The sequence below is a fragment of the Ranitomeya imitator genome, chromosome 9, assembly GCF_032444005.1.
Source record: "Ranitomeya imitator isolate aRanImi1 chromosome 9, aRanImi1.pri, whole genome shotgun sequence".
NCBI classification, from domain to species: Eukaryota; Metazoa; Chordata; class Amphibia; order Anura; family Dendrobatidae; genus Ranitomeya; species Ranitomeya imitator.
In genome coordinates, this window is record NC_091290.1 from 99,357,104 (window position 1) to 99,372,740 (window position 15,637).

Consider the following 15,637-nt stretch of genomic DNA (forward strand, 5'->3'; position numbering starts at 1 on the left):
GCCCGCGTATGCAAATATAGTTATGAGTGTCCTTGAGGAGGACCTCGTCTATGTGTCCCACCACTTTTGCTATGTAGCTGCGTGGTGGAGATACATAGACGATGTCTTCCTCATTTGGACTGGGACCGAGGACTTGCTACAAGAATTTCATGATTATCTGAATAGGATCGATGAAACGATTAAATTTACCCTTGTATACTCGGATACAAATATACAGTTCTTGGACGTTAATGTCCGACTTGAGAATGACAGACTAGTCACGCAATTGTATACAAAAATTACTGATAAAAACGATTTATTGATGTTTAATAGTCAACATCCTCGGAAAATGAAGGAATCTATTCCGTACAGCCAATTATTGCGAATAAAAAGGATTGAGAGCGATACAGGTTCTTTGGAAAAATCTACTGAAGTAACCTTAAAAAATTTTTCTGATAGAGGGTATCCAAAAAAGCTTTTGCAGAGGCAAAAGAATAAAGTGGATGCACTATCTAGGAAGGATTTATTTATAAAAAAGACAAAAGCAAATGAACTTGATCGCATTCCCTTTGTGACCTCCTTTTGTGAGGAAAGTAACAAAATTGCCGATATTGTGTATAAACATTGGAAGATGTTACACAATTGTTTACCCCAAGTAAAAGAATTTTCTAAACCTCCAATGTTTTCGTACAAGAGAAATCGTACGGTTGCCTCCACATTGATTAAATCAGACATAGGCTCCTTTAAAAAACAAGGCCAAAATACACTGACTGGTCGTAATAGGAGGGGATGTTACCCATGTTTATCATGTGTTAATTGTAGTCTGATCTTAAAGGGTTCAAGTTTTTCTCATCCCATTACTAATGAGGAGTTTAAAATCCAACATTTTTTAACGTGTGATTCTGCTTTTGTTATCTATCTATTACAATGTCCATGTTCCTTGTGGTATGTCGGTGAAACTACATGTGACTTCAAAACTAGAATCAATCAGCACCGACATACCATAAGGAAAAAACGGATGGACTTACCTGTTTCGAAACATTTTGTAGAAAAGTCTCACACTGAAAGGGAGTTGCGTTTTCGAATCATTGATATGATACCTATACAGAGGAGAGGAGGGGATCGGGTGCAATTGCTTAAGAGGAGAGAACTGGAGTGGATAAAGAGGTTGAACACCTTAAAGCCATATGGTCTTAATGTAGACTATAAACTTAGTCAAGTCATGTAAAATGTATGAGGGTGGGTTTCCTCTCTCAAACGTATTGATTTATGTATCTATTAAATGAGGAATGATATTTATTTCCTTTTTCTTCTGCTTTTATTTTCAGATGCTTCAGTCCTTGAATTGCATGGTATTCAGAGGAATATTATTTATTTATTTAAAAATCTTCTGTGCTTATGGAGTCACGGATTCTCTGAGTCTTATTTATATTTTTTTCTTGTATAATTTTGATTAGGATTGTGTAAGTTTTATGGCCTCTGCATCCCCTGGTTCTCGTTGTTTTTGAAAATTAATGTATAAAAAATATATAAAAAAATATGAGAGCACAATAAACTTTGGATATCGGGAGCACTTGCAATGTTGTGTGTGTTTCTGTTATGGGTTTGATATGTTGTGGCACTGGATATGGGTCATATTAAGTCATTGCTGGGTTTGAGTTATGCGGGGGGGTACCACCCCCAAATGTCTCTTTCTCCACATGGAGGTACGGGGTGCCCCACTTGATTGGGGAGGGTATCCCGGCCCTTATGACTGTGATGGGTTTTTGCTCTGGCCCTTTAAATCCTGCTAAAGGCACAACTTGATTCATCCCCAGCATAATATGGAACTGCTCTATATTGCTATTAGATGATAACTTGTTTGATTTTATTATTTTCTTGGTTAATTAGGATGATGAGAACGAGGTGATGTAAATTGGACATATCTTACCCCTTTTTGCTAATTGTGCTAATAAGAGATTCGCCGCTTCATATAGCGATTTTTCCCTTAAATAAAATGGCGCCGCTGTCTTCTTTGCGATACTGCGCAGTTGCGTGCCTGTGCATTGTGGTTACACTGGCTGTGATGTCACAGACATGCGCAGTAAGTGCGCTAGGACGCCGAAGACAGGGGCACGCATGTATACAACGCTGTAAGTGTATTATTACCATGATTCGGGGGATTGGAGCACCTGGATTTTATAATTGTTAATTGCTCATTGAGCAATGTTTTAGGATTATGCACAGGATGTGTAATGCACTGTATGTATAGATAATGAATTTTTATAATTGAAACACAGGTCACATTTTGCACTGAATGTTGAAATATTAACAGTTACACCTATCCAGCATCTATGTTATTGAATGTAATGAATGTACTGATTGGATATGCTCAGGATTTGTATAAAGAGAGGTTTCACTCACTTGTTCACTGCTTGAAAAAGGATTCTTATATCCGAAACGTCGCCACGCCTGCTCAGGCAATAAAGTCCACCTTTTCTATTATTTTTTGTGCTGCTTTTCTTTTTTTGATATTATTGCTGGAGGCCATTTTGGTACTGCTGGTTGGGAGAGCTTTGCACACTATTGAGGTAGTATTGGATGCTGTTCCTGTTTATATATATATATATATATATATATATATATATATATATATATATATATATATATATATATATATATATATATATACATATATATATATATATGTATATATATATATATATGTATATATATATATATGTGTGTGTGTGTATGTACGTACGTACATACACATACATACACACACACTAGCTAGGTGGAGGTCGGTGACTTCGCAATGGGGCAGGCATGAGGCGCTGTTGTTGTCTAATGGCATCCTGTGATAGTCTAATGACTTTCTCATCAGGGGACTCATGTGCTTGATGCCTATGCTTATATGCATTGTTTTTGTCCCAGTGATGCTGTTGCTCTTCGAGAGTCTCAATTGCTCTTTGACATTGTGCCTTTGCTGCTTTCCTTTCATTGTCATTGGTGTACTTTTTAGGAGGAGCCATGTTGGCTTTGATATTTGCATTTTAAATGGGTTTTCCCATGAACAAAAGTTCATTTTAAAAATTGTCTGCGTCTGACCATGTTCCGAGCATACCACAGCTTCTGGGCAAGAGAGGAAGCTAAAGACAATACTGACCTTACAGTGCTGAAATCTCATCTCCCGATATTTCAGTGCTGAGATTTTCATCTGCGCATGCTCCGCCTCCCGGCAGCCATTTTCCCGGAAGGAATCCACCGCACATGCACAGGAAAGCATGGATGGAACGGCAGAGCCCCCCACACAGCACGGGACGGATATTATGTTCCATGGTGTCCATTCTTGGAAGAGATAACATCTTCAAATTCTTATAGGTGAAGATGTTATCTCTTCCAAGAATGGACACCATGGAACATAATATCCGTGGGGGGATTGTAATTACTAATTCAATATATATGTTTTGATCAAATTTCACTTTAGCACGTAAGCACTTTATTACATATGGCCTCAATTGTGTATGTTTGTTCAAGTCATATAGTACATATGTGTTTTTTATATTGTTATAGATGAGTATTAAGATTTGTATATCACATTCATACTTACCTTCACTTGTTTTTGTTCAACGTTAGGATGTGCGCATGACACTGGTTCCAAGGTTGGACCCTCTCGCTTCTGGTATAGGCGGGTGTCCCCCACCTCACCCCATTCCATGGGCTGGGGTGTGGGTCCCGCCGCCTTCGGAGGTGCGTGGATCCTTGACAGCTGCGGTCCCGGTAATGCATGCGCCATTTTTCCTACGCTGACTCACATTTAACTACACTTGTCACTGGGTATGCATTTATACCTTTTGATATAAGTACTAGGATGATTTATTCATCCCTAAAGGGGTGTGTTATCTATGTTTTTAGGTTATTATGGGCACAATACGTTTATAGTATGGTTAGTTTAAATTCGGGTTATTACATAGCAGTGATCACCCTAGTGGTGAATTGTGGTAATTTTATCCATTTTGCTCTGATTATATAGGATCCCTTCCGCGGTAATTTCTAGGGCAACTCTTACTTATTCAGAATAACATGATTACTCTAGAGGAATTTTTTCTCTGTACAGTGTTAAATGCGCCAGGTTGATCTGTAGCCATGGTATTATGATTTTGGTTTTTTGCGATGGCACATCCCGTGGGGTGGGCGTGTTTTGGCAAGTTGGTTTGCTGTGGGTGGCGTCAGGGTTATGTGGAGTGGGTATGGGGTGAATCCACCTCCTTAATATATCAGAGCCATAACTTACTGCTCCCCGATGTCCCCACAGGTATGGGTTGAATCCACCTCCTTAAAATATCAGAGCCACAACTTACTGCTCCCCGCTGTCCCCACAGATTAATTATTAAAGTGTCAGGGTTGCTTGGCAACAGGGCACGTTATTGCCGCTCTTACGTTTCTAATACAGAGCTTTGTTTGATAGGCAATGCCTTGTATTATTATTATTATTATTATTATTTATTTATATAGCACCATTGATTCCATGGTGCTGTACATGAGAAGGGGTTACATACAAGTTACAAATATCACATACAGTAAACAAACTAACAATGACGGACTGATACAGAGGGGCGAGGACCCTGCCCTTGCGGGCTTACATTCTACAGGATTATGGGGAAGGAGACAGTAGGTTGAGGGTTGCAGGAGCTCCGGTGTTGGTGAGGCGGTAGCTCCGGTGTTGGTGAGGCGGTAGCTCCGGTGTTGGTGAGGCGGTAGCTTCGTTGGTGATGAGGCAGCAGCGGTGTCAGTGCAGGCTGTAGGCTTTCCTGAAGAGATGAGTTATGTATGCGTGTCAGGTAGCGTCACGGTTGCCTGGCAACCTGAATCACCCACGTCACTACCGCTCTTGCGCTCCCTATACAGAGCTCTGGCTGATAGGTAATGATGTTTACTGCTCTTTGGTTGCTCCTTGCAGCTGCGCATTATGCAGGATGGGCGTGTTTTCAACCATTTGAGGTGGCTTCTTTTGCCGGGGAAGCGTCATGATCACTAGGCAACGTGACTCTGCAGCAGTGCGTCATCACTGACCTGGCGCCCCGGATGTAGCGCTGATATTCGGACACACGTCTGGTAATCTGAGGTATCCGGCTGATAGGTAACAATGCTTACTGCTCTTTGGTTGCTCCTTGCAGCTGCGCATTATGCAGGATGGGCGTGTTTTCAACCATTTGAGGTGGCTTCTTTTGCTGGGGAAGCGTCATGATCACTAGGCAACGTGACTCTGCAGCAGTGCGTCACCATTGATCTGGCGCTCCGGATGTAGCGCTGATATTCGGACACACGTGTGGTAATGCTGGTGAACGGATGATTGGTTGGAATGTGCTTTAAATAGACCCTCTTTTTCCCTCCCTACTACACGCCCCCAGAGGAAGAACATATCGAAACGCGCGTAGGGGTTCATGCTGGTCTCGTGTGTGTGTGTGTGTGTGCATATAGGTAATTATGGTCTCCTGCTTTACATTTTGGTTAGTCCTATATTTGGCAGCATTGTTTGTATTCTAAGACTTTAGTGTTTTATATTGACTTACTATGGCAGCAATCTTGATGAGCACTAATCTATACAAGCCTTATAGGCTGGTGTTCAAGTAATCATATTGAAACACTGACACACTTTAATAGTCTGTATGTCTGCTTTAGGCTGATCCAGAGATTTACTATTAAGCACCAACAACCAGAAATAAATTAATATATACTTACCATACTGTATACTTTATAGGGGTTGTTGGGTAGCTTTTATGCACCACACTTAAAACCAGACATTGGTTTGGAGGTATTCGTTCCACATTTTGAGATTGTATTATTGACTAGCTGAAGAGCCCGGCGTTGCCTGGGCATAGTAAATATCTGTGGTTAGTTATAGCACGTCACTTCTCTTATTTTCCCATTACGCCTCTCATTTTCCCAATCACATCTTTAATTTTCCCCCTCACACCTCTCATTTTCTCCCTCACTCCTCTCATTCCCGCCTAACACTTGTCATTTCGACCTCACATCTGTCATTTTCCGATCACTACACTATTTTCCCTCACTCCTCTCATTTTGCACTCACACCTTTTCATTTTCACCTCACACCTCTCATTTTCACCTCAGTATACACATGTTTGTCATCTCCCTTATATATAGTATACACCTGTATGTCATCTCCTGTATATAGTATATACCTGTATGTCATCTCCCCTGTATATAGTATATACCTGCTGTGTGTCATCTCCCCTGTATATAGTATATACCTGTTTGTCATCTCCTCCTATATATAGTATATACCTGTATGTCCTCTCCTCCTATATATAGTGTATACCTGTATGTCATCTCCTCCTATATATAATATATACCTGTATGTCATCTCCTTCTATATATAGTATATACCTGTGTGTCATCTCCCCTGTATATAGTATATATCTGTGTGTCATCTTCTCCTGTATATAGTATATACCTGTATGTCATCTTCTATATATAGCATATACCTGTATGTCATCTCCTCCTGTATATAGTATATACCTGTAGGTAATCTGCTCCTGTATATAGTATATACCTGTGTGTCATCTCTTCCTGTATATAGTATATACCTGTATGTCATCTCCTCCTGTATATAGTATGTACCTGTATGTCATCTCCTCCTTTATATAGTATATACCTGTGTGTCATCTCTCCTGTATATAGTATATATCTGTGTGTCATCTCCCCTGTATATAGTATATACCTGTGTGATCTCCTGTATTAGACCTCGTTAACACGTTATTTGCTCAGTATTTTTACCTCAGTATTTGTAAGATAAATTGGCAGCCTGATAAATCCCTAGCCAACAGGAAGCCCTCCCCCTGGCAGTATATATTAGCTCACACATACACATAATAGACAGGTCATGTGACTGACAGCTACCGTATTTCCTATATGGTACATTTGTTGCTCTTGTAGTTTGTCTGCTTATTAATCAGAATTTTATTTTTGAAGGCTAATACCAGACTTGTGTGTGTTTTAGGGCGAGTTTCGTTTGTCAAGTTGTGTGTGTTGAGTTGTGTGTGGCGACATGCATGTAGCGACTTTTGTGAGATGAGTTTTGTGTGGCAACATGCGTGTAGCAACTTTTTGTGTGTCGAGTTGCATGTGACAGGTTAGTGTAGCAAGTTGTGTGCAGGAAGTTTTGCGCATGGCGAGTTTTGCGCGTGGTGAGTTTTATGTCTGGTGCCTTTTGAGTATGTGCAAGTTTTGTGTGAGGCAACTTTTGCATGTGTTGCAAATTTTGTGCATATGGCAATTTTTCCGCATGTGCAAGTTTTGCGTGTGGCGAGTTTTCCATGAGGTGAGTTTTGCACTTGTGGCGAGTTTTGCGTGAGCCTATTTTTTGCATGTGGCGAGTTTTGCGCGTGGTGAGTTTTGAGCGGCGACTTTTGTGTTTCGACTTTTATGTGGCGAGGTTGCCGTATGTGTGGTGAAATGTGTGCTGAGGGTGGTATATGTGTTCAAGCACATGGTAGTGTGTGGCGCATTTTGTGTGTGTGTTCATATCCCCGTGTGGTGAGTATCCCATGTCGGGGTCCTACCTTAGCAACTGTACGGTATATACTCTTTGGCGCCATCGCTCTCACTCTTTAAGTCCCACTTGTTCACATCTGGCAGCTGTCAATTTGCCTCCAACACTTTTCCTTTCACTTTTCCCCATTATGTAGATAGGGGAAAAATAGTTTGGTGAATTGGAAAGCGCGGAGTTAAAATTTCACCTCACAACATAGCCTATGACGCTCTCAGGGTCCAGACGTGTGACTGTGCAAAATTTTGTTTCTGTAGCTGCGACGCCTCCAACACTTTTCCTTTCACTTTTTTCCCCATTATGTAGATAGGGGCAAAATTGTTTGGTGAATTGGAAAGCGCGGGGTTAAAATTTCACCTCACAACATAGCCTATGACGCACTCAGGGTCCAGACGTGTGACTGTGCAAAATTTTGTTGCTGTAGCTGCGACGCTTCCAACACTTTTCCTTTCACTTTTTTCCCCATTATGTAGATAGGGGCAAAATAGTTTGGTGAATTGGAACGCGCGGGGTTGAAATTTCACCTCACAACGTAGCCTATGATGCTCTCGGGGTCCAGACGTGTGACTGTGCAAAATTTTGTGGCTGTAGCTGCGACGGTGCAGATGCCAATCCCGGAGACACACACACACACACACACACACACACACACACACACACACACACACACACACACACACACACACACACACACACACACACACACACACACACACACATTCAGCTTTATATAGTAGATATATGGATGTTTTTATTCCTTTTTTGGTATAAATAAAATATATATTGAACTGAACATTTTGTTGTGTCCTGGTTTAATCATCTGGCAGGCCCTGGTGTGTTTATTATTGTGCTCAATGTGTTCTGTAAAAAGCTTGGACTAATATGTATAAACCCCTTAGGAACGTATCTAGAGGTGTGGTGAGCACTTTGACCCACCAAGTGCTTCACAGAAGTTTATAATGCAGAACCGTAAAAATAAAAAAATCATATTTTTTCACAAAAATTATATTTTTGCCCCCAATTTTTTATTTTTCCAAGGGTAAGAGAAGAAATTGGACCTCAAAAGTTGTTGTACAATTTGTCCTGAGTACGCTGATACCCCATATGTGGGGGTAAACCACTGTTTGGGCACATGGTAGAGCTCGGAAGGGAAGGAGCACCGTTTGACTTTTCATGCCAAAATTGACAGGAATTGAGATGGGATGCCATGTTGCATTTGGGGAGCCACTGATGTGCCTAAACATTGAAACCCCCCATAAGTGACACCATTTTGGAAAGTAGACCCCCTAAGGAACTTATCTGGATGTGTGGTGAGCACTTTGACCCACCAAGGGCTTCACAGAAGTTTATAATGCAGAGCCATAAAAATAAAACAAAATTTTTTTCCCACAAAAATTATTTTTTAGCCCCCAGTTTTGTATTTTCCCTAGGGTAACAGGAGAAATTGGACCCTAAAAGTTGTTGTCCAATTTGTCCTGAGTACGCTGATACCCCATATGTGGGGGGGAACCACCGTTTGGGCGCATGGGAGGGCTCGGAAGGGAAAGAGCGCCATTTGGAATGCAGACTTAGATGGAATGGTCTGCAGGCGTCACATTGCGTTTGCAGAGCCCCTAATGTACCTAAACAGTAGAAACCCCCCACAAGTGACACCATTTTGGAAAGTAGACCCCCTAAGGAACTCATCTAGACGTGTTGTGAGAACTTTGAACCCCCAAGTGTTTCACTACAGTTTATAACGCAGAGCCGTGAAAATAAAAAATCTTTTTGTTTTCCCACAAAAATTATTTTTTAGCCCCCAGTTTTGTATTTTCCCAAGGGTAACAGGAGAAATTGGACCCCAAAAGTTGTTGTCCTATTTGTCCTGAGTACGCTGATACCCCATATGTTGGGGTAAACCCCTGTTTGGGCACACGGGAGAGCTCGGAAGGGAAGGAGCACTTTTTTACTTTTTCAACGCAGAATTGGCTGGAATTGAGATCGGACGCCATGTCGTGTTTGGAGAGCCCCTGATGTGCCTAAACAGTGGAAACCCCCCAATTATAACTGAAACCCTAATCCAAACATGCCCCTAACCCTAATCCCAACAGTAACCCTAACCACACCTCTAACCCTGACACACCCCTAACCTTAATCCCAACCCTATTCCCAACTGTAAATGTAATCTAAACCCTAACCCTAACTTTAGCCCCAACCCTAACTGTAGCCCCAACCCTAATCCTAGCCCTAACCCTAGCCCTAACCCTAGCCCTAACGGGAAAATGGAAATAAATACATTTTTTTAATTTTTCTCTAACTAAGGGGGTGATGAAGGGGGGTTTGATTTACTTTTATAGCGAGTTTTTTAGCGGATTTTTATGATTGGCAGCCGTCACACACTGAAAGACGCTTTTTATTGCAAAAAATATTTTTTGCGTTACCAAATTTTGAGAGCTATAATTTTTCCATATTTTGGTCCACAGAGTCATGAGGTCTTGTTTTTTGCGGGACGAGTTGACGTTTTTATTGGTAACATTTTCGGGCATGTGACATTTTTTTATCGCTTTTTATTCCGATTTTTGTGAGGAAGAATGACCAAAAACCAGCTATTCATGAATTTCTTTTGGGGGAGGCGTTTATACCGTTCCGCGTTTGGTAAAATTGATGAAGCAGTTTTATTCTTCGGGTCAGTACGATTACAGCGACACCTCATTTATATCTTTTTTTATGTTTTGGCGCTTTTATACGATAAAAACTATTTTACAGAAAAAATAATTATTTTTGCATCGCTTTATTCTCAGGACTATAACTTTTTAATTTTTTTGCTTATGATGCTGTATGGCGGTTCGTTTTTTGCGGGACAAGATGACGTTTTCAGCGGTACCATGGTTATTTATATCTGTCTTTTTGATCGCGTGTTATTCCACTTTTGTTCGGCGGTATGATAATAAAGCGTTGTTTTTTGCCTTGTTTTTTTTTTTTTGTTACGGTGTTTACTGAAGGGGTTAACTAGTGGGCCAGTTTTATAGGTCGGGTCGTTACGGACGCGGCGATACTAAATATGTGTACTTTTATTGTTTTTTTTTTTTTTTTATTTAGATGAAATGTATTTATGGGAATAATATTTTTTTTTTTCATTATTTAGGAATATTTTTTTTAATTTTTTTTTACACATTTGGAAATTTTTTTTAAAATTTTTTTACTTTGTCCCGGGGGGGACATCACAGATCAGTGATCTGACAGTTTGCACAGCACTCTGTCAGATCACTGATCTGACTTACAGCACTGCAGGCTTCACAGTGCCTGCTCTGAGCAGGCTCTGTGAAGCCACCTCCCTCCCTGCAGGACCCGGATCCGCGGCCATCTTGGATCCAGGCCTGGAGCAGGGAGAGAGGGAGGTAAGACCCTCGCAGCAACGCGATCACATCGCGTTGCTGCGGGGGGCTCAGGGAAGCCCGCAGGGAGCCCCCTCCCTGCGCGGTGCTTCCCTGCACCGCCGGCACATCGCGATCATCTTTGATCGCGGTGTGCCGGGGGTTAATGTGCCGGGAGCGGTCCGTGACCGCTCCTGGCACATAGTGCCGGATGTCAGCTGCGATAAGCAGCTGACACCCGGCCGCGATCGGCGGCGCTCCCCCCGTGAGCGCTGCCGATCGCTATGACGTACTATCCCGTCCAGGGTCAGATAGACCAGGGCACCTGGACGGGATAGTACGTCTAAGGTCACAGAGGGGTTAAACAATTTTTTTTTCCTATTTCTCAAAATTTGGGGTGCTTCTTATAATCCGGAGCATCTTATAAAGCAAAATATACGGTACTTAGTTTCCACCATAAATTGCAAAATAAATCTTGCCAAATCAGACAAGGTGATTTTCTTGATTTTATTTCTCTTTTTCACTCTCATAGTTGTGGTCTACCTATGATGTCAATTACAGGCCTCTCTCATCTTTTTAAGTGGGAGAACTTGCACAATTGGTGGCTGACTAAATATTTTTTCCCCACTGTATGTACAACTGCTATGTGCCCTACTGGTAATTCCACTCCACCAGTCTTGACTACGTTACCTCTCTTTATTACCAACCGGACGCACTTCTCCAGTCCGAAGGACATTCCGATGTCTTCGCTGGAAGATCCTTGTCCTGCCTCATATATATAATATTTTGCAGTCTCTTTTGGTAAAAGAGAAGACAAGACAGGAATACTTCCTTTTAGAGCCTAGAAGTCAGTGTAATTGTATAATTCACTGTCCTAGGATAGCAATAAAAGCAGTGATAGCAGGAGAAGGGAGAAATGATTGTGGTACTCTTACTGGTTGAGTTCCTTGATCCCATTCCCATAACAGCAATCCTTTATTCTTTTGCTGTGGTGTTATCTGCTCTCAGCAAAACATCCTGATATTGCCTTACACCCACATCAGCCATAACATGGAAACCATGCGTCTTGTATTGTGTACATCCCCCTGGTGCCCAGAAGCCCTCTGAGCCGTCTATGCATAGGAAGGAGTGGCTCCGAGCCATTGCTCTAGCCCAGAGTTTCTCAAGCTGTGATGCACATTGGAAGATCTTAGTTTTACAGAATTGATTTAATATCTTTATATGGATGTCCCAATCTTTGGTTTAGGTCCAAAATGTTCTAATTTTTTTTTTTACTTCTCCTGTTATTCAGAGTTCAGCCAATAAATACAATATAAATGTAAAGTAGTTGTCCCTAAATAGCCCTATTTCAGCCAAGCTTCATGGTGTATTGTGCCTCTTTGCCTCACTTCCCGTGCTCTTGCACCAGCTCTGTTGTCACTGCGATTACTTCCTCTTCAGAATTTTCTTTGTACTTCATACTACATTCCCATCATCCATTGTGCTGGGCTGCAATGATGGAGTCATGGCTTCCCCACCCAAAATATGTACTACAGCCGCATTGATGGGTTGAAAGAGAATAAGATATGTGTCTCAGAAATTGGTGACACAAGTTCTAAATCATAGAATAGTCACTGTAATTGTACTGACCTGTTTTATTAAACAGTGGAGCAGTATTAACCCCTTCACGACATGCGCCGTACTAGTACTGCGCATGCCGTGAATCCCCCTTTGATGTGGGCTCCGGCGGTGAGCCCACATCAAAGTCGCGACATGTGAATCGCTATTCACCCGCCGCTATTAACCTGTTAAATGCCGCTGTCAAACGCAGACAGCGGCATTTAACTACCGCATCCGGCCGCACGGCCGGATATGACGTCATCGCCGACCCCCGTCAAATGATCGGGGGTCGGCGATGCATCAGGAAGGTAACCATAGAGGTCCTTGAGACCTCTATGGTTACTGATGCAGGCATGCTGTGAGCGCCCCCCTGTGGTCGGCGCTCACAGCACACCTGCATTTATGCTACATAGCAGCGATCTGATGATCGCTGCTATGTAGCAGAGCCGATCAGGCTATGCCAGCTTCTAGCCTCCCATGGAGGCTATTGAAGCATGGCACAAGTAAAAAAAAAATGTTTTTAAAAATATGAAAAAAATATAAAAAATATAAAAGCTTAAATCACCCCCCTTTCGCCCCATCCTAAATAAAACAATTAAAAAAAAACCAAACCTACACGTATTTGGTATCGCCGTGTTCAGAATCGCCCGATCTATCAATTAAAAAAAAGCATTAACCTGATCGCTAAACGGCGTAGCGGGAAAAAAATCCGAAACGCCAGAATTATGTTTTTTGGTCGCCGCAACATTGCATTAAAATGCAATAACGGGTGATCAAAAGAACGTATCTGCGCAAAAATGGTATCATTAAAAACGTCAGCTCGGCACGCAAAAAATAAGCCCTCACCCGACCCCAGATCACGAAAAATGGAGACGCTACGGGTATCGGAAAATGGCACTCTTTTTTTTTTTTTTTTTTTTTTTTTTAGCAAAGTTTGGAATTTTTTTCCACCACTTAGATAAAAAATAACCTAGTCATGTTAGGTGTCTATGAACTCGTACTGACCTGGAGAATCATAATGGCAGGTCAGTTTTAGCATTTAGTGAACCTAGCAAAAAAGCCAAACAAAAAACATGTGTGGGATTGCACTTTTTTTGCAATTTCACCGCACTTGGAATTTTTTTTCCCGTTTTCTAGTAAAAGACATGGTAAAACCAATGGAGTCGTTCAAAAGTACAACTTGTCCCGCAAAAAATAAGCCCTCACATGACCATATTGACGGAAAAATAAAAAAGTTATAGCTCAGGGAAGGAGGGAAGTGAAATACGAAAACGCAAAAATGAAAAAGGGCAGCGACTTGAAGGGGTTAAAACTAAACCAAAAAGACAATGGCAGAATTGCGTGTTTCTCAATATTTCACTCCACCTGGGAACTGTCATTCAGAACTTCTACTCGTCCCTGCAAAAAATAAGTCTTTTCTTAACAGGAAAATTTAAAAAAGTTGCACTCTTCAAAGGGAAGAAAAAAAAAAACGAAAGCAAAAAATGAAAATGGGTTAATCTCCCGATTAGCAAAATCTGTAATCCACTGAGTGTGAAGAAGAGGCTTTAAAGGATGGGTTTTCATGTCGGCCAGGATCCAAATGAAAGCTTTTGGTCTATTTTTCAACAAATAAGATGCATAAAAAAAAACTTTTCCCAGTTTCAAAAAATTCTTAATGCTAATAAAATGACAGTAAAACAGGCCAAATAGTACTTAGCGTATATACTCGAGTATAAGCTGACCCGAGTATAAGCCGACCCCCCCCCCCTAATTTTGCCACAAAAAACTGGGAAAACTTATTGACTCGAGTATAAGCCTAGGGTGGAAAATGCAGCAACTACCGGTGAATTTAAAAAATAAAAATAGATGCTCCATACCGTTCATTATTGCCCCATAGCTGTGCCATATAGTGCTCTGCACCGTTCATTCTTGCCCCATATCTGTGCCATATAGTGCTCTGCACCGTTCGTTATTGCCCCATAGCTGTGCCATATAGTGCTCTGCACCGTTCATTTTTGCCCCATAGCTGTGCCATATAGGGCTCTGCACCGTTCATAATTGCCCCATAACTGTGCCATATAGTGCTCTGCGCCGTTCGTTATTGTTCCATAGATGTGCCATATAGTGCTCTGCACCGTTCATTATTGCCCCATAGCTGTGCAATATAGTGCTCTGCACCGTTCATTTTTGCCCCATAACTCTGCCATATATGCTCTGCACCGTTCATTATTGCCCCATAGATGCTCCTTATAAAGCTGTGCCATTGCTGCTGCTGCAATAATAAAAAAAAAAATGCCATACTCACCTCTGTTGCTTGCAGCTCCCCAGCGTCCCGCCCCGGCGTCTCTCCGCACTGACTGATCAGGCAGAGGGCGGCGCGCACACTAGTACGTCATCGCGCCCTCTGATCTGCACAGTCAGTGCAAGAGGACGCGAAGACAGAGCGGCGCCCAGCGTGTGGAACGCGGACAGGTGAATATAAAATACTCACCTAGTGCCGCAGCTCTTCCTGTCAGCGGTCACTGGCACCGCTCAGAGGAATGAATATGCGGCTCCACCCCTATGGGAGTGGTCCATATTCATTTCTATAATGAGCGGTCCCACGTGACCGCTGTACAGGGGAAGAGCTGTGGCACCCGGAGACCATGGGACGGGCATGGGCAGCATCAGGAGCGCTGGGACTAGGTGAGTATGCCTCAGCGCCCTCTCCCCCCTAGAGTGGGGTGGGGAAAGTATATAAAGGGAAAGCAGCCTCTGAACAATCAGAAACAATTCCACAGACTGCCCACATAGTTAAAAAGGCCAATAAAGGCTCCACTAAAGGAATATAACAGGGATGATACAAAATAAAACACATAATTTAAAAACAAACTAAATTTAAAAGACAAATAAGAACAGTGCACATAAAATATACACATAATTAATATATGAATATGCATGCATAAATTACGTAATTTTTTCAATAGTGAGGTTTAACACTTCAGGGGCCAGTGTGCCAACCTTTAAAAATCCAGAAACTCTCCCTTCTTATTAGATTTTTATACCCGTCAGGCCAATCATCTGGAATCTGGTCGTTGACAGTAAGTTTTAATAATAATAATTTTATTTTATTTATATAGCGCCAACATATTCCGCAGCGCTTTACAAATTATAGAGGGGACTTGTACAG

General features: G+C 41.8%; 1 protein-coding gene across 1 annotated transcript in view; it reads left to right on the forward strand.

Annotated features, from left to right (window-relative positions):
- Window positions 1–15,637, forward strand: part of NFATC3 (nuclear factor of activated T cells 3) — a 224,022-nt gene that overhangs the window by 40,321 nt on the left and 168,064 nt on the right. The gene's annotated exons all lie outside the window — the stretch shown is intronic.